The sequence below is a fragment of the Lissotriton helveticus genome, chromosome 3_1, assembly GCF_964261635.1.
Source record: "Lissotriton helveticus chromosome 3_1, aLisHel1.1, whole genome shotgun sequence".
NCBI classification, from domain to species: Eukaryota; Metazoa; Chordata; class Amphibia; order Caudata; family Salamandridae; genus Lissotriton; species Lissotriton helveticus.
In genome coordinates, this window is record NC_136061.1 from 923568546 (window position 1) to 923587041 (window position 18496).

The 18496-nt window shown below is 45.2% G+C and overlaps 1 protein-coding gene across 1 annotated transcript in view; it reads left to right on the forward strand.

The window, feature by feature from the left end:
• Window positions 1-18496, forward strand: part of NCMAP (non-compact myelin associated protein) — a 990488-nt gene that overhangs the window by 287269 nt on the left and 684723 nt on the right. The window lies entirely within an intron of this gene.

Sequence of the window (18496 nt, forward strand, 5' to 3'; positions counted from 1 at the left end):
TTTACAGTCCTGTCAAACCAATCTGTTTACTAGTGTGCAAAAATTAATGTATTTAGTTGGGTCAAAGAAGGGGAATTTTGTGAAACTCCACAGAAAGTCTGTAAACCATCCACTTTCTCAGGAGCCCCTTGCTTCCCTTAAAACCCCCTCTCCAGGAATAGAAAGTTATGCCCTGATAAGGAAATGTGTGTGAAAGTGCCTAAAATTTAGTGGATCTTTTAAACATGGGGTCTATGGTTAGTCAAGTGTCCTTGGCATTACTTAGCATACCATTGGCCACTGACAGTGGGAGTCCTGTCATACCACAACTACATAAACTTCTCCGTCTCTAGATTTATTTGTGCCAGAAAGTAGTATTGCATTGGTAAAATAAAATTCCAGGGTGTGCTGTTACATGGGAGGTGAGCATTATGATTCAGACAGCTGAATTAAAAAAATATTAAATAACCCTATTGAGAACTTGTTACACATTTACAAGCAGTTTGACAAAGGTCCTTTGAATATCTGCATGGTATGAGATAACACCTCTGTGGCAAATGTTTATGCTCCCAACTGGAGTTTGTGGAGGGAGGCCTTAATGGCAGAGCTATGAGGGTTGAGAAGTTGGGTGATGTCATTAGGGATGGCCAATCAAGCAGAAATCACAATCCTTGTCAGGGTGAAGTCACAAGCAAACCCCTAATTAACCTGTGCTGAACCCTATGGAGGCTTGGCAGACAGCAGTCAAGCTTAACTTAGAGGCAATGTGTAAAGAATTTATGCAGCACTTCGAGCAGCAATAAACCGTCACACAACACAAGAAAGATCATGTACTAATTTAGAAAAATAGGGTACATTTAAATAAATAAGTCTAGACCGAAACGACAAAAATCCATTAAGAAGAACTGGAGCTATGCAATCTTAAATGTTTAAGTAATAATTGCTCCAAAAAGCAACATCTGTGGTTATCTGGTTGTGCCAGACCCGGACACAGTCAAAAGTTCAGGTAAACTGTGATGGAGCGCGGGCTGGTTTCAGGGACCCAGTTAGACCTGCTGAACATGACTTCCTTAAATCCTGGTTGTGAAAAGATGTGGAGTCTTGTGTCGAGTTTGCGTTGTGCAGCAGAGGCAATGCAATGTCCTTGTGTGGAGATACGTCGCACAACGACTGTTCCAATGTGATGCGTGAGGCGAGATGATATCCTTGCAGGGAGATGTGTCATGCAGTGGAAGTTCTGACAGGCTGCTGTAGGCAATGCGAAATCCTTGCATTTGAGATGTCTGGGAAGCAAAGGCTTTGTCGGTTCCAAGGGTGATGCGTCGAACAGCAGAAGCGATGCGCTGGTTCTGCGAAAGATGTGCCATGGAAGAGATGCAGCAGTTGTGCTGAACTCACAGATTGGCTGGCTGAGCACCTTCAGGCCCACTTCCAAGTATCCAAGACTGGGGAGGCACCACTTGCAGATTGCAGAGTCAAAGTGCTGGGTTCAAGGTTGTTGGAAGCCTGTTCTGAGCATGAAACTTCTATTCAGCAGGCCATCCAACTAGTCCTCGGAGTCACTCTGGTGTTCTGGGTTTAGAAACACCGGTCCAGTCTTCTCACCCAGGCAAGAGGGCAGCATGCCAGCAGTCCAGCAGAGTGCCAGTCCTTTCAGCAGCACATCTGTCCTTCTTCCTAGCAATCTCCACAGGTCCAGAACTGTATTGAAAAGGTGGGGTCTGAGGTCCAATATGTATATCTGGTGTCCACTTTGAGGTAGAAGAAGCTTCTAGAAGTTTCCACCCCCCTGATGTGTCATGCATCCCCTTCCTCCATGTCCTGGTCCCAGCTTATCTAGGGTCACAAAAGGCTAGTGACAACCCCTTTGTGAAAGTGCTCAGGCATTTGTGATGTATAAGTGTGGTAGGTGACAATTCCTCCCCTCGTTAACTCGAAGTGGCCCATTTGACTTTCTGGGAGCAATACACAAAGACAACTGTCAGCTACACCTAGTCATGTGACCCAGCAACAAGCTGCGGGTACCAAATGGTTAGGACAAGAAAATGCCAACTTTCTAAAAGTGGAATCTTCAGAATTGTGACTACAAATCTGACTTTGCCTTTAGCTTTTACTTACAATCCTTTAGACCCCAAACACAATATACCTACCTGCTCCCCATTGGAAGTTACAGCATATTAAATGAAATAAGGTAACTCCAATGTTATCCTATGAGAGAGGCAGGACTTGCAGTATTGAAAACCGAATTTGAGTTTCACTACCAGGACATGTAAAACTTAAAAGTACATGTCCAACCTTTTGAATACACTGCACCCTGCCCTCTGGGATGTTCAGGGCCTATCCTAGGAGTGACAAGCATTAAAACGGAAGGTTTGGGCCTGGCAAAAGGTTTATATTGACAAGTCAACATGGCAGTTTAAAACTGCACACAGCTGCTGCAATGGCAAGCCTGAGACATGTTTAAAGGGCTACTTAAGTGGGTGGCACAATCAGTGCTGCAGGACTACTTGTAGCATTTACTTTTCAAGTAGTACTACTTTACTAGGGACTTACAAGTAAATTAAATATGCAAATTAGGTGTAATCCAGTTCTATCATATGTAAGAAGAGAGCAGAAGCACTTCAGCACTAGTTAGCTGTGGTTGAGTGTGCAGAGTCCTAAAAGCCAACACAAAAATGAGTTTAGAAAGGAGGAGGTTGTAAGCAAAAAGTTTGGGGTTGACTCTGAAGAAAGGGTCAAGCACAACACAGCCCCCCCAGCCAAAAGCCAGGGTAGACTAACCAATACCTTAATGGGTTTCCCTGCTTAGGTGATATAATATGGACGAAGCCCCTGTTAATGCAGGGGCACTTGTCAGTTATATGCCTCTCCGAACTCGGTTGGATCCTCTGTTTACACTCTCCTGAGCCACTGGACTGACCCATGAGGAACCTTTCTGGCAAAACCTAACCTTAACTTGCCCACAGATGCATCCAAGTAGTCAGACAGTTTGGCCAACAAAGTGATGTGGTCCATTATGCCTCTTGGTTGAGACTTTTGTCCCCAATCCAATGAGAACTCTGCCCATATGAACAGTGTTCAACAGAGGCCACTAGCAGCTGTCAGTGTCAAGAGCCAGGCCCCAGGCCATCCAGGGTCCTCTGACTTCTGAGGTTTTTCAGAGTCAATCAATCAAGCATTTGTAATGCGCACTAGTCACCCGGGAGGGTCTCATGGCGCTTGCAGCTACTGCTTGAACAGCCAGGTTTTGAGGAGTCTCCTGAAGGTCAGCAGGTCCTGGGTCAGACGCAGCTCTGTGGGCAGGGTATTCCATGTCTTGGCGGCGAGGTAGGAGAAGGATCTGCCGCCAATGGCATTCCTTTGGATGCGTGGGACAAGGGCGAGGTCGTCAGAGCGAAGCTGCCGGTTCGGGGTGTAGAAGGTGAGACGTTTGTTGAGGTATGCAGGTCCAGCATTGTGGAGTGCTTTTTGGGCGTGATTGAGGATCTTGAAGGGGACCCTTTTGTTGACTGGGAGCCAGTGCAGGTCTTTCAGGTGGGCGGTGATGTGGGTGTGGCGGGGTATGTCAAGGATGAGCTAGATGCTCTAGAGTCTTTTCTGGAGTTTGGCCATGGTTCCTGGGTAGAGGGCACTGCCGTAGTCTAGTCTGCTGCTGATAAGGGCCTGAGTGACCGTCCTTCTGGTTCCGGTGGGAGGTGGGGGCAACAGCCCCTGGTAATAGGCACCCTACTTACACTCTCCTCCCCACCAGTCCAGGGGAGGTAGCCTGAGGCTGGCTACTCATCTCAGGGTCTACCCTGAAGCTGAACAGGTGCCTGGTGAGACAGGACTTCCAGGGAAGAACCACCACCCTTCTCATGGGTGACACACTTGGTCTGTGGCATGCATGGATCTGCCTACTGCAGATCTCCAGCCCTCTGTCTCTGTGACAGTGCATGAAGCACCCCCAGTTCAGAAGTGGCCTTACCATGGTCAGTCTTGGCGACGTAATTAATTACTGCGTCTCCCTGCAGAGCACAATCTGTCCGCCAAATTAGAACTCAACCTCTTAGTCAGGTTGCAGTACCACAAAGTGCCACTAGATGAAGCTGGAGGCACACTGCAATCATTCAGCAGGTTCTCCACTTCACAATTGTTCTAGATACACGCATTCAGCGGAGCCCGAAGTTGATCTGTGCCGCATGCTGCAGGGGAAGGTAGTGGATGCCCGAGGGGTGTCTCGACCCTGTCGCCTCATTGTTGCGGTTTCCTCATTCATGGATCGAAAGAAACGACAGACAGTCTCTTTCTCTCTCTCTCTCCCTCCCTCCCTCTTTCTGTATCCCTCCCTCCCTCTTTCTGTATCCCTCCCTCTCTCTTTCTCTCTCTCTCTCCCTCTCCAACACAGGCACCCTTGCACCATAGTGGAAGGGTACCTGCGTTGGAGAGAATGATTGTTTATGTGCAGGAGGTGTCGCTGCATGCACATAAACCATCCAGAATAGAAATTTGTAACTCCTATGAGTGCTGCATTGTGCAGTACAAATAGAAGTTGCAAATCGTTATTTTTTTAGTGATTGTTTACGTGGAGGAAGGCACTCCTTCCTGCACATAAAGTCTCATTCGAGGTGATTTGCTGTTTCTATGTGTGCTGCACAATGCAGCACACATAGAAACGGCAAAAACAAGGAGACATTAAACATGTCTCCTTGTTTGGCCATGTTAACCCCTTGCGCGCTAGCGGTTTTCCCGCCGTGCGCTAACTTTTGCGGAAAACCGCGTTACATGACGAGCTCAGCTCGTCATGAGCGTACGACAGGCGTAACTCATGACGAGCTGAGCTCGTCATGAGCGTAGAAGGGGTTAAGACTATGTTTTTTTTGTCTTAATTTTGGCGCAGACCCATATTTACGCCACCCTTGTAAAAATGGGGCAGAATCAAAATCAGTGGGTGTTGTGGCAGAACGTCGACCGCAACCCCCATTGCTCTCCCCTTCCAACCTAAGTGTAGCATGAAAGAGGGCCATATTTACAAGGCGGAATAAGCCACGTTAAGTGACTTAACGCCACCTTGTAAATAGGGCGATAGACTTAACACCACCAGAACGTTTTAAAAAGTGACGTTCTGGTGGTGTTATGTCCTTGTACAATATGCCCCTTACTTTGCAAATCGGCTTATTGCACACAGCACTTTAGCCAATCTCAAGCTCTACAGATGGGTGTAAGAAGCAGCAACCTCTGGTTTAGCCTGCTCTCCACCTCCAGTTTTGGACCTGCCATTCACAAAAGCTAACATTTACAGGATGATGCCATTAAAGGTCTACTCTTTCAAGTGCTGGCCGCCATGATACTATAAAGGGGCCACAGCTAGGCATCTGTGTCGCGGGTGAGCCGACGATGCACATCTGTACCTGTCCGCATCCCTGAGATACAATGATGATCAGGTGAACATCTAATGTGGTGAGGGCGTTGTTGGGCTATAAAATGGCTGGCAATAAGTTTGCTTCAGATTCCATATGAATTGCATACTACTAAATTGCAGTTCATTAAGTACGCATGCAGAGGAAATTACTGACCTTATACTTACTGAAAATGTAGACTTTCTATGTACTGTACTGTAACTTGACTAAAGGGTTCTTCAGGTCCTAACCTGTATACAACTGTTCCAGCATAGTATACAATTAGAATAGACAGACAAACCAGTTTAGGTGTGAGTGTAGTGGTGATCTTTCGGTCTAGTTCATCAATTATGAATATTTAAGTGATCACTTCCAATCAGCTGCAACCCTGCTTTTCATTTGGAATTCCACTCCAAAACATAACATGGACTTGTCTGCTACTATATTACTGTCGGGTCACTGTTACAGTTTCTTTGTTTAGCTGACCTCATTCATCTGTAGTTACTAAAGAATGAGAGTTTCTATCTGATAGGGGACTTTAATATATGGTGAGATGATCAAAATAATTTGTCTTAATCAGTCAGAGGTTTATAGAGCGTTGCTACTCACCTGTGAGCTTCTCAAGAAGCTGAGGGGGGCGAGGGGGCTGTGGATTCATCTGGGCGCTGGGGTTCAGTCGAAGAGCCAGGTTTGAAGATCTTTCCTGATATGGTTCAGCGACAGGGATTGCCTGAGGTGGAGAGGCAGGGTGTTTCAGGCCTTGGCAGCGAGGTAGGATCTTCCTCCGGCTCTGGTCTGGCAGATTCCTGAGACAGGGGTGAGTGCCAGTTGGGCGAAGTGAAGGTGTCTGGCGGGTATGAGGAATGAGAGGCGTTGGTTCAGATATGCAGGTCCTGCCTTGTGGAGGGCTTTGTAGGCCTGTGTGCGCAGCTTTTGTTAACTGGAGCCTGTGGAGTTCTCAAAGGTGTTTGGTGTAGTGGCAGCAGTGGGAGATGTTGAGGACCATTCTGGCTGCGGCGTTCTGAATGTTGTGTAGTTTCCTGCGGAATTTCGGGGTGAAGCTGGCATTGAGTGTTTTGTGTCCTATGTAGAAAGACACCAGGAGCCAGGATGTATATTTAGTTCTTCTTTAATAATTCTCCAGTTCAGGTTACATCTGTCATGACTCCAGCCAGCCTAGTGTGGTACAAGCCCTACCAGGAGCAGCCTGCCTAGCTGCTCAGCCCATCTCTAACTGCCACATTCATCCCACTCAGACACCCAGGCATTTCACGCATCACAGACACACCAACATGCTAAGACCAAGTCACACTCTGGCTGAGCAGCTAAAGGCAGCAGGGCTAGAGTACAGGTTATACTAGTAAGTAGGATATAACAGAGTGCATTGCCATAGTTGAGTCTGCTGCGATGATTGCGTGGGTGACCGTCTTTCTGGATTCGGTGGGGATCCATCTGCATGTCTTTCAAAGCAGGCGGAGTGTGTGGAAGCATGATGAGGATACGGCGTTGATCTGGCAGTTTATTGTGAGCGAGGAGTCCAGTATAGTGCAGAGATTACGTGTGTGGTCTATTGAGGTGGGTGGGGTTCCCAATGCAATGGGCCACCAGGAGTCATCCCACACTGAGAGGGTGGGTCCCAAGATGAGTACTTCGGTCTTGCCTGAGTTGAGCTTGAGGCAACTGTTTTTTTTCTCCAGGTGGCAACAGCCTTCATTCCGTTGTGGAAGTTTAATCTGGTAGTTGTGCGTTCATTGGTGAGGGAGAGGATCAACTGGGTGTTGTTGGCGTAGGAGATGATGTTGAGCCCATGGTTCCTGACGATGGCTGCAATGGGGCCATGTAGACGTTGAAAAGGGTGGGCTTCGGGAGGAACATTGTTGCGCTGATCTCTGTGGCTTTCTGAGAGGAACGAACATAGTCTGACTCGCTGTGTTCGGACAGTGAGGAACGAGTGGATCCAGTTCAGGGCCGTGTTGCAGATGCCAGCGTCATGGAGTCTTATGATTAGGGTGCAGTTGGAAGCCGACTGAGAGTTGGAACCGCAGCCCAGGATGAGGGCTGCGGTTTCGCCCTGGTCGAGGAGGGAGCAGATGTCGTCGGTGGTAGCGAAGATTGCGGTCTCGGTGCTGTGATTGTTCGGAAGCCAGATTGGGAGATGTCCAGGAAGTGGTTCTCTTCAATGAACTTGGAGAGTTTGGCGTTGATGGCCTTCTCAATGACCTTGGCTGGGAAGGGGAACAGGGAGATGGGTCTGAAATTCTTGAGGTCTATCAGGTCAGTGGATGGTTTCTTCAGCAGGGGGTTGATCTCAGCATGTTTCCAGTCATCAGGGAAGGTGTCAGTCTCGATGGAGCAGTTGATGGTGCTGCGAAGCTCTGGGGCAATGTAGGTGGCTGCTCTATGGAAGATGTGGTGTGGGCAAAGGTCCAAGGGGGCTCTGGGGTATATGGTCTTCATGGTCTTCAGTGTGTCGTCAGTGATGAGCAGGGTTCAGTTGAATAGGATCTGTTGGGGTGCGGTGTGGTTGGGTGTAGTGGTATTGGGCGTAGTGGGAGGGTCTTGGGTGTAGAAACTGTCATACATCTTGTAGTGAAAGAGGGTGCCATGTTTGTTCCAGAGGTCATGGGAGGGATGGACATCTGTGGTCTCACTGTTGGGCCCGGCACTCTCCTTGACGATGGCAAAGAGTTATTTGCTGTGTGTGCGTTGGCTTTGATTCTGTCTTGAAGGTCCGTTTTCTTTGTGGTTTTGAGGAGGCGGTGGTGTGTGCTGACGGCAGTTTTGAAAGTTGTGTGGGTTTACGGGGTTTTGATGTTTCTCCATTTCTTCTCAAGTTGTCTACAGGTGCATCTGGACTTGTGGAGGGCAGGAGTGAACCAGCTGGCTTTCTTGGAGTGTTGCTTGCGAAGTGCCTTTTTAAGGTGTGCTATAGTGTCAGCGCAGTTAGAAATCCATCAGTGGAGGTTGCGTGCTGAGGTCTTAGCATCTGCTGATGTCAAAAGTGTGGTAGTGCTGAAAAGGTGGTGAGATGTTCTTCGGTGACTTTGGTCCAGCTACAATGAGGGGGCGATGAGGGCGGTGGTTTACTGTGGGTGTGGTAACGTCGAAGTGCACGCAGTGGTGGTTGGTCCAGAGGAGTTTGGTGGTGTGGTTGTAGGTGATATTTTTGCTGGCAGAGAAGCTTGAATCCGATGTTGGCGAGGTTCTCCAGAAGGGATGCGGTGTTCTGGTCACTGGGGTTGCCCAGGTGAGAGTTGAGGTCGCCGAGTAGGATGAAAACAGTGGATGTGAGAGCCTGGGTGCGATGAAGTCGACAATGGCATCAGTGAAGGGCGGGCATGGTACTAGAGGCCTGCAGACAAGGGTGCTGCAGGGGGGGTGATGGGGTTGGTCTGGATCTAGGAATGGAGGCGTTCCATGGTTGTCGTTGATTCGCCCGAGTGGATGGTCAAGAGGAGGGTGTTCTTGTGGTGGTGGCGATGTTTCCTCCTAGTATGTGGGTGCGATCCTTGTAGGTAATTTTGTAGCCATTGGGACGGTGGTGACAATGTCTGGGCCAGGTTAGTCCAGGTTTCCATGAGGAAGGCAATAATCAAAGAGACGGAGTTGAGGAGGTCCCAGATTTCTGTGGTGTGTTGGTGGAGGGACCGCCTGTTGGAGGATGCAGCTGAGCCGGTTGGGTGGGCTGTTGGTTGGGTGGCAAGAGGGGCCGGAGTGTGGAGGTGGGTGAGCGTGTAGCTACAGTTTCGGCAGGAAAAACGGTCCTTGGGTGTCATTCGATGAAGCGAGGTGGTAGGCGGGGTGGTGTCCTGTGTTGAGGACAAGGATGGTGCTGGCTTCATAACAGTGGAAGGTCCGAGAACCAGGGTCCATGGCGCTGGACATGGTCCAGGCGCGGACGGATGCAGACGGGCTTACCTTTGGCATGTTTTCTTCATGGCCGCCATTAGGTAGTGTGAGGGGGCTGAACAGCTGGGAGGCAGGAAACGTGGGGATAGCAGGAAAATGTCACTAGAGGGGGGTGGGCCACGGGGGATCACAGCAGCAGAGGCAAGAGTGGCAAAAGGAGTAAAGCAAGTGCAAAAGGGGCAGAAAAAGAATCAAAAAGGCAGAAAAAATAGAGAGAGGACAGCTCAGCAGCAGGGTTGTGACGCTCTACCACTAGACCAGCAGGGATGATTCGCAGGCGGGAGCCTTCGGGAGGAGGAGGGCCTCAAACTCCTGACCAGAAAATCAGCAGCAGCTACGGTGGCAGCAGCTACCAGCTGTGCAGGTAAGAAACAGTCCACTAATAAGATCTGTCTATAGACCTGTCACACTCATCAGAGTTAAAATTGGAACAGTTAGTGCTCTCTCCCACATATGTGGAAGGCCTTTTGGTTGACGTTATTTTATAATGAAGGAATGTGTTTGTGGTCGAAAAACCTGTAGAAGTAGTATGGTTTGACCATTACGTACAATAATCATAGCCTACTACCCACCAAAGGGATGTAATGATAAAGCTTTTCTGAGTCCAAAGATTGCCCCATTAAAATTAAAGAGCATTAAAAGGAGAATTCAATTAGCTCCTTGGTATTCTATTAACTTGTTGATAGCAAAAAGACAATGTACAAAATATTAAATTAAATGGCGCGAGATCTATTCAGGGGAAGACAAAGGGGCATATTTACGAGAAAATGACAGCGCACGGAGCTGCGCCAAATTTGTACCCTTTTTAGGTCTCGGCTAGAAGCGCGCGAAGCGCGTTCTCGCCAGAGAACTATAGCTGTCAGCTAAGCCGACAACAAGTGGAGACAAGAGATGGCCACGCGCGCAGCATTGTCAATGGCAGAGGCAGATTCAGACGCGCTCCTTCGGATTGGGTCGCGCGCGTCAAAATCTGACTCTGCCATGCGCCCGCAGAAGCACCCACGCTTCCGCCTCTCCCTCAGCCGTTCTCCGATTGGTAGTCAGGATAGCACATGCTCCTCCCCCGGCGCGTCATGAGAGTTCTATGGCCGCCCATCCGCTGTCTAAGTCTCCCCTGGGTCTCTCCTGCCACTGGCTGCATTGCACCAGTCGCCTCCGTCCTGCTCTTCCCCCGGTGCAAGCAGCAGCTCCAAGAAGCCCCGTTGTATCGTCACCATGGCCTCCCCGGTGGCCAAGGAGCCCCTCCCGCTCCATGGACTTCTGCCCAAGAAGGAGACGGGTGCCGCCGGCTTCCTCGCCCGATTCCCAGAGTACGACGGCCGCGGGACGGTTATTGCTGTGCTGGACACTGGCGTGGACCCTGGGGCGCCGGGTATGCAGGTAACAGAACGTGCATGAAACGCACGGACGAGAGCAGATGTAGCAGGTGCAACTGCTGCCACACTTCCTCACATCCGTGATTTTTGGGTCACAAACAGAAGAAGCAACACACGGTTCCAAACGCAGACTCCGGCAAGTGTAGCTGGCTTTGTTCCGCTCCTGGAGGACGTTTGGTAAAATGAGCCTTTCCAGACTGCTGAGCACTACACAGTACATCATTGCTACATGCGGGGTCTGCCCAACTGAACATTTCTATGTACTGAAGGTTTTTACCCAATATATTGTTTTGTATCCCAATGGCTAGGTTTCAGTGTAGTCCGGGCACGCAGTGATGACGAATGTTATCAAAAGCGGAGACGTCACTAGCTGGGGACGCGCCCTGTTTTTGACACAACTACCCAGTCACTGCCAGATTTGTATTTCCAATGTAACATTTTTAAGTAAGGACTTCAAAATAATTCCACCCTGAAAGTGCCACTGGTAAAGTATTCGGCATTGACTGACAGTGTCATGATCTGGGGTCTGCTGGTAACTAGTGTGTTAACATAGCTGACTGTGGGACATTGTAATGTGTGTCTTTTGCACCCCTTATGTCCCCATTTGAGTAGTTTTTTTTATTATCACCAGCAGTTGAAAAAGTAAACGTTTTCGACTGTGCACGAAATCAGTTTACCTTGGAGTGCATACCTCAATGTTCGCATTCATTCTAGGAATAGTAACAGTAGACGTGCATGATGGGGCGGTGGGAAATCGAATTGGATTAACTACTGTAACCTGACTGGTGACAAAATCAGATTTTTGAAGTTGCCTTGTGACACTTCATCATACCATTAGTACGTGTATGTTTTAAAAAACTTCTATTTCTCTGACTGCAAAGTTAGAGGAGTTGACACTGTTGCTGGAGTACAGGGAGAGCGAGAGATGTTGTTCTTTGAAACCTACCACAAAATGTAAATACCTGTAAATGAACTGTATGAATTTAGCAGTTAGGAAAGCAAACCATGAAGCTTTTTTTGTAATTCTGATATGTGCTGGAAATAGAGATTTTTAACAGGATCAAGACAAATAAGTCAATAACAATATAGGGAGATCCGAGTACAGTGTAAGACTCCTTTATACACAGCCATAAATACAACTAAACTTTAAGTGTGTACAAACAGATCTGCAGCCTGCAAATGTAGTGCTCTATGAAAAAAGGAGATCGAATAGTGCAAGTGAGTACAGTGATACAAAGTGATCAAAAAGTTAGACGATAGACACTATGGCGATCAGTCAAAGGGCTTGTACACGATTGACTGGTCAAAACAACAGATTAATTTTGTGTTGTAAACTGCATCAAATTGACTATCTTTTTAATCATAATGCGTTTTCACCCATTGACGTCAATGACGTTTTGACCCATCAGGAGAATTTAGCAGGTCTTCATCAGGATAGTAATTATTTGCAGAGCTATGGGTTGATCCCAGTTCACTTGTGAGGAGGTGTCTTAGGAAATGGCGTGGCAGGTTCTGAATTTAAGAAAATATAGGCTTTAACCTTTTTGAGACAAAATGAACATAGTCATTTTAATCTTATCTCTATTCACTTTGGTGACCTACTCCTAAATGCTTTGCCTCACAAAGATGTTTGGTACCTTCTTTTGGACCTCATATTCTTTCTAATATACATGTTCACTGCAGTGCTTTAACACCCAGCTCTTGAATGTTGGGCATAACTGTTAAGAAACTCATAGACTAATTTTGATATACAATGTGGACAGGTAAGTTGGTGAAGGCTGTGTACTTAATTTTGGCTTGAGGCGCCTAACTGATATTTCATGACAATTTTTTTTTAACTCACTTTATTTGGTTGAATAATTTTATATAATGTTTATCCTGCATCTCCAACCTTTTCTGTATTAAGAGCTTCGCACATTCAGTGAAATTCATCCTGAGCTTCAAATACTGTTAGTGTTGTAATTATGACAAAATCAGAAACAATTACATCAGTGGCCACCTTATGCAAAAATATCAGCAGTGATCACCTCAGTCATCAGACAGGGTTGCCAGCAGTAATGGAACCAAGAATTGACAAAGCCAATATGTCTCGCCTTTCAATTGCTTTACCTGACCTTTTTACTTTGATAATAAGTTCTGCTGATGTTGTATTGTATCGCCAAAAAGTAAAAATAAATGGTTGTTGGCAGATGCGGAACAGCATTAGCAAAAATGAAAACAGGGCACAGCAGTATGATGACATTTCGTTTTGCACGCCTAACCCAGAAGGTGCATGTATGCAACTTCAGGCCTTGAAAAATCATTAAAATGTAACTAGACTTGCAGGTCTAGTGACTTAAATAATCTTCTCAACCTAATTATAATGCTCTTGACCCATTAACTGGTTTCAAACGCTGTGATCATGGGCAAATATTTTAATTGTTAGAGCCGCCATTTTCTTCATTATCACATAAGAGAGTACCTTCAAATCTGTGAGTTCAGCATGTCTGCTGTACAAAAAACTCATTTGATTTAATAGACTAAACTGTTGCTCCATATATAATGCAAATCTTGCAACATATAGGATACACATGACCCCTGAGTAGCTTCTTAGTTCATTAACAGCATTGTCGTCATGGCGGGTGAAGGAATGTTTTTCAAATCATGTTTAAAAACAATCACTTTTAACTGAGTTTCCTGGAGTGAATTTGCAGTTTAGGGAGTCAAGGTTGTTTATCCATTCTTGGTTGAGTTTGAGGTGGTTGAGAGTTAGCCAATTTTCTACTTTTGAAAGACTGGAGTTGAGACTCAGGATGTAATTGAGGGAGGAGATCTCGAGGTACCGCTGGGTGTCGTCCGCATAGAGGTGGTAGGCGATGCTTGCTCGTTTTAGAATCACTCGGGGACACCACCACATCACTCGGGGACACCACTACATCACTCGGAGACACCACCACATCAACTAACCATTCACAAACAATGTTTATATACCAATTGCAAATTAAAAAAAAATAATGCAAAGCATTGTCATTTACAATGCCAGTAACTTAAACTTTAATGCTGCAAGACCTATTGCATTGTAAATGCTTGTTATACAAGGGGTCTTTGCCGAGGCACTCAACGAGGCTGAAGCAAAAAGAAGAGGGGCGTGTATTTTTGCTTTTTGCTTCAGCCTTGTTGAGTGCCTCGGCAAAGAACTAAAATGAATCAGAAAAATTACTTAGATTAAAGAAAAAACAAATTAGGACTGATCTCCAAGGACACTTCCCTGTGGAACATCTAAAGGCAGGAAAAAATCCCTGGTGGTCTGCAAATACAAAACATTCCCATGATCTTTACGGAGAACCCATCGTATAAAAAGGATTACAGTTTCATAGAAACAAAGTGCAGTAGAGACCTGATGGTCTCAACAATTGAAACGGCCCAGAGGATCTCTAATCAACAGCTGGAGGAGATTGCAACACTAGAATCGGAAATTAAAAACAATCAAACTATAACTGACTGCAAAGCACTCTTGGACAAAGTTGAAAAAGAGATCCTGGAATTTAAAGATGATACTGTCAATCAAAAGGATAACAAATTTGAGAAAGACAAGAAAAACTTCTCTTTGGAAAAAGTTTATCCATACCTTCAAAGTGATACACTTGAGTGTATGGAAGTAACAGGACTAAGGAAAAAATCTTCAGTTTGCCCACCTGCAAATAAAGTCCCCAAAGAAGTTATCACTTTTGAACGGACGGTATTATCTGCAATCGTGGAGATGGAAAAAAAGAAAAAATATGTGAAATATAACATTTCAAAACATCAAAAAGAAGCCCTGGTTACTCTAAAGAACGACTCCACTATAATAATAAAACAGGCTAATGAAGGGGGCTCCATTGTTGTGTGGGGTGCCCCAGAATATACAGCAGAAGTTTTAAGACAACTTGGAGACTGTCCATGCTACAGGAAAATCCCAAAGGATCCCACATGGGAACTGCTAGGAGAACTGTTTGACATTTTGAAAACAGGCTATGAAAAGGGCTTCTTAGGTAAAAAAGAGTACAAATATTTACAGAACAAGCACCCCAGGATCCCATTGTTCTATGTAATGCCAAAGGTGGACAAAAATGAAACCCACCCATAGTCTCTGAGTGAGAGTCACTATTGGAGCCCATATCTAAGTTTGTGGATTTTTTTCTAAAACCATTCATGGTTGAAGTCCCATCCTTTCTTCAAGATACTACAGATTTTTTTAATAAACTGGACTCGATGCATTTTGTGGTAAAGGAATAGCTTCTAGTAACATTGGAAGTTGTGTCCTTATATACCCAGATACCCCAAAACGAAGGTATAGCAGTATTGACTTCTTTCCTAGAGAATAGAACAAGACCAGTTCAGGTACCCACAGACTTCATAGTGAAACTGGCTAATTTTGCACTAAAGAAAAACTATTTTAACTTTGATGGAGAATTTTACTTCCAGGTGAAAGTAGTAGCAATGGGGTGTCCTTTTGCCCCAGAATTAGCAGTACTCTATATGGCAAAATATGAGGAAACTTTTATCTATAACAACCATCCCATTATCCAGTATATAGGGAGCTTTATAGACGATATCTTCATGGTGTGGAAAAGAGATGAGGCAAGTCTGGCAATCTTTCATGGCTGGTTGAACAGCAGAACAGAAGATATCAAATTCAACCTGAACTATTCAAACAAAAAAAATGCCTTTTTAGATGTTGAAGTCTACGCAGCCGATGGAGCCTTGGCAACAACACTATTTAAGAAGCCCACAGACCGGAATAAAGCATTGCACTTCTCAAGTAACCACCCAAAAGGTTTAAAAGAAAACCTGCCATATGGCCAATTTTTAGGGATTAGGCGTAACTGTTCATTTAAGGATGAATACATTCTACATGCTAACAATCTGATTGACCGCCAATTAAATCAAGGCTACCCTAAACAATTGCTAAAGAGAGCAATCAAAAGAGCTTGGTGAACCCCAAGTGAAACATTGTTGGAACATAAAGAAAAACTCCAATTGAAAGAATGGTGTGCGTGTCAACTTTTTGCCCGAATTCTAATCTGTTGAAAAAGGTCATCTGTCAAAATTGGCATCTAGTTAAGAACTTGAAACAGGCACTAACTTCTGTGCTATTGTTTGCGTTTAAAAATGACAGAAGTATTTCAAACCAAATTGTCAGAGCTGCAATGCCTAAACAGAGGACGAATACAATACGAGATTTTGTTGGTCTTCCTCCTGTAGTAGGACACCACAAATGTGGGAATTGCTGGTGTTGTGATTCAACGGAGAAGGTGCGCTGTTTACCCATAATTCAATTCATTGGAAACATGACTCCTTCACAAATTATAAATCAAAAAACCTGATATATGGAATTTGGTGCCCTAGCAAGAAGCTTTACATAAGCAAAACCAACCAAGAAATTTGTGTCAGGATTACTCAACACATGTCAAGGATACGCAAAAATGTTCAGACTGCCCCTTTAGTTAACCATTGGAGACTGAATCACATACTGTCCAAGAATTGAAATGGACTGTAATATCTAAGGTGGAACTAGATAACCGCGGAGGTGACTTGGAACTGAAACTCACAAGACGGGAGGGGATGCTAATTGTAAAGATCAACACGGCAGTGGATGGGTTTAATGAACTATCAGAGATATATAATTTGAGACATCGACCATTAGCAGTGTGCAGGAAGAAGTCTGCGTAGAATATGCAAACTCTTAGAGCCCGAGAGTGTTATGCAAGTGATATCAGTTTAAACATCAACTAACCTTGTTTTGCATGTCTTACGAAAAAAATGGAGATGGGTGACTACATCTCCCAGAAGGCCTTGAGTTTAGAGTAGGCGGGATCAAGTGAGTAAAATGACTGCCGCTCTCAGTGGGAAGTCACCGCGATAAGCACCGGTCCTTACGTCGGAGACGACGCTGTGGAGTCAACTGCTGTGAAGGTACGTAAAAAATATGGGATGAAACACTTATGCGGAGTTGCTTGTAACCGAATTCGTTAAATACATCTTTTCCAGTCTCGGGGATGGCTGTAAGCCATACGCATTTTTTACTTTGACTCCAATACTAAAGTACGGCCGTGACATAATGGTAATGATACAGCCCACCTACATTTATGAAGTCACTCGGTCTTCTAAAAAGAACACTTGTTTCCTCCCAACAGGAAACAAAGGGCGGGAGAAACTGCGGCCGAGTGTGTTCGGCATAGTCGGGCTTCACAACGCAATAAGGTTGGGGTCGTTTCCGATTCACGCATTGTGATAAAGACTGGTGGTTCCAACTCAAGCTCACTACATCCTCATTCGTGTGTTCCTTATTTTCAGTGCTGAGTCAAGAAGGGAGTTGAGACATATACAATCTGGAAAAAAACGTTTTTTCTGTTTCACAACCACAAACGAATCGTAAGCATTTAGGCTTCTTAAATTTTAGAGACTGCACATTTTTGGTTGTGGAGTTTGGTCCTTATGAACTCACATTGTTTTTCAGAAATGTCTTGTTGTGATTTGGAGGCACGGATCGGCTGAACTGGAAGAAATTTAAACCAAGGTAAGAGGTTCACCCTCGAAGGGGAGGAAAAAAGAAGGAGGGGAGATATGCGACAAACTAGATACTAAGCAATTGTGTCTTTTGTTTTTTCTTTCTACAGCTTTCTGGTCCTGAAGAGAACCCCATAGTTAGAAGGGTTCGAAATGCGTTGACCTTTGTTTTGTGGCCAATTGTTTTGTGCATGTTATTTATGTAATTCGATTGAAAAAATTGGTCTGGGAAAGTGGGCTGGGTGTGGGTTGTCTGTATGTCTGGGAAGTGTGAATCTGTGTGTTGTTTAAAAAGTGTGGTATAAGTTGGTTGATTGGGTGCTGGAAGTGATTTGAATGTGGTAAATTTTGTGATGTAAGAAAAAGAGTGGTGTGTTTTTGAGATGACGATGATGTATATATTCCAAAGGCTTTTAAAGATATGACAGTGTGTTTTGTTAATGTAATTTTGCCTTTGGCTAAAAAAATACGTTTTGATTAATTCAGATGGAAATTGATTTTCCGTGGTGACATTGTTTTTTTCGATTTTCCAGTTTTTGAAATGTGAATAACAGATCAGTGTTGGCACTTGAATGTTTGTTGATCATTAAGACACTTACATTTTTGTTCAAATAACTTACTTCATTTAAATCCCATACAGTATTGACTAATCATTGAAATATTGTATTCCAAGGAGGGAGTGAGAAGTGATACCGGGTTTGCTCACCTTCCCAAACATCTACCTATTCAAAAATAAGAAGAGGGAACCCCTACCATGCTTAGTCTCTCTCTCTTTACCTGCCCAAGGGGATTACCTGCTGGGATTCCAGGAGGCATGCTCCATCATAGAGTCCTTGTCCACATACCTACTGCCTCCTGAAGGGCTCAAAACCTTGGTAGCCAAGGAAGCTACACGAATATTGGATGGAATCCCAGATTTTAAATAGTCTAGGGTGTCCTGAGAGTTACTTTTATTTTCAAAGGGCACCCTGGCGGAGTAAAAATAGTGGGGCTGCACTAAGTAAATTAGTAGTGTATTCCTGGGTCAACATGTTTCAGCCATCACACCAAATAACCAAAAAGCTCCCTTGGCTACCAAGGTTGAGCCCATCCAGATACACTAGATATCTGGATAGATGAGGAGTCTAGGATGAAGAATGCACTTGGAATCCCAGTGGGTGCGAGTTCTTTTATCACCATAGGGTGATCCATGTGGGCGGGTCCAGAGAGATCGGCTAAGCACGGTTGGGGTTTGCTCCTGTTGTTTTTGAATAATCATTGGAATATCCATCAGTTGGTCACCTTTACTGCGGTGTGCAACAAAACACTTCCACGCCCTGTAAAGTT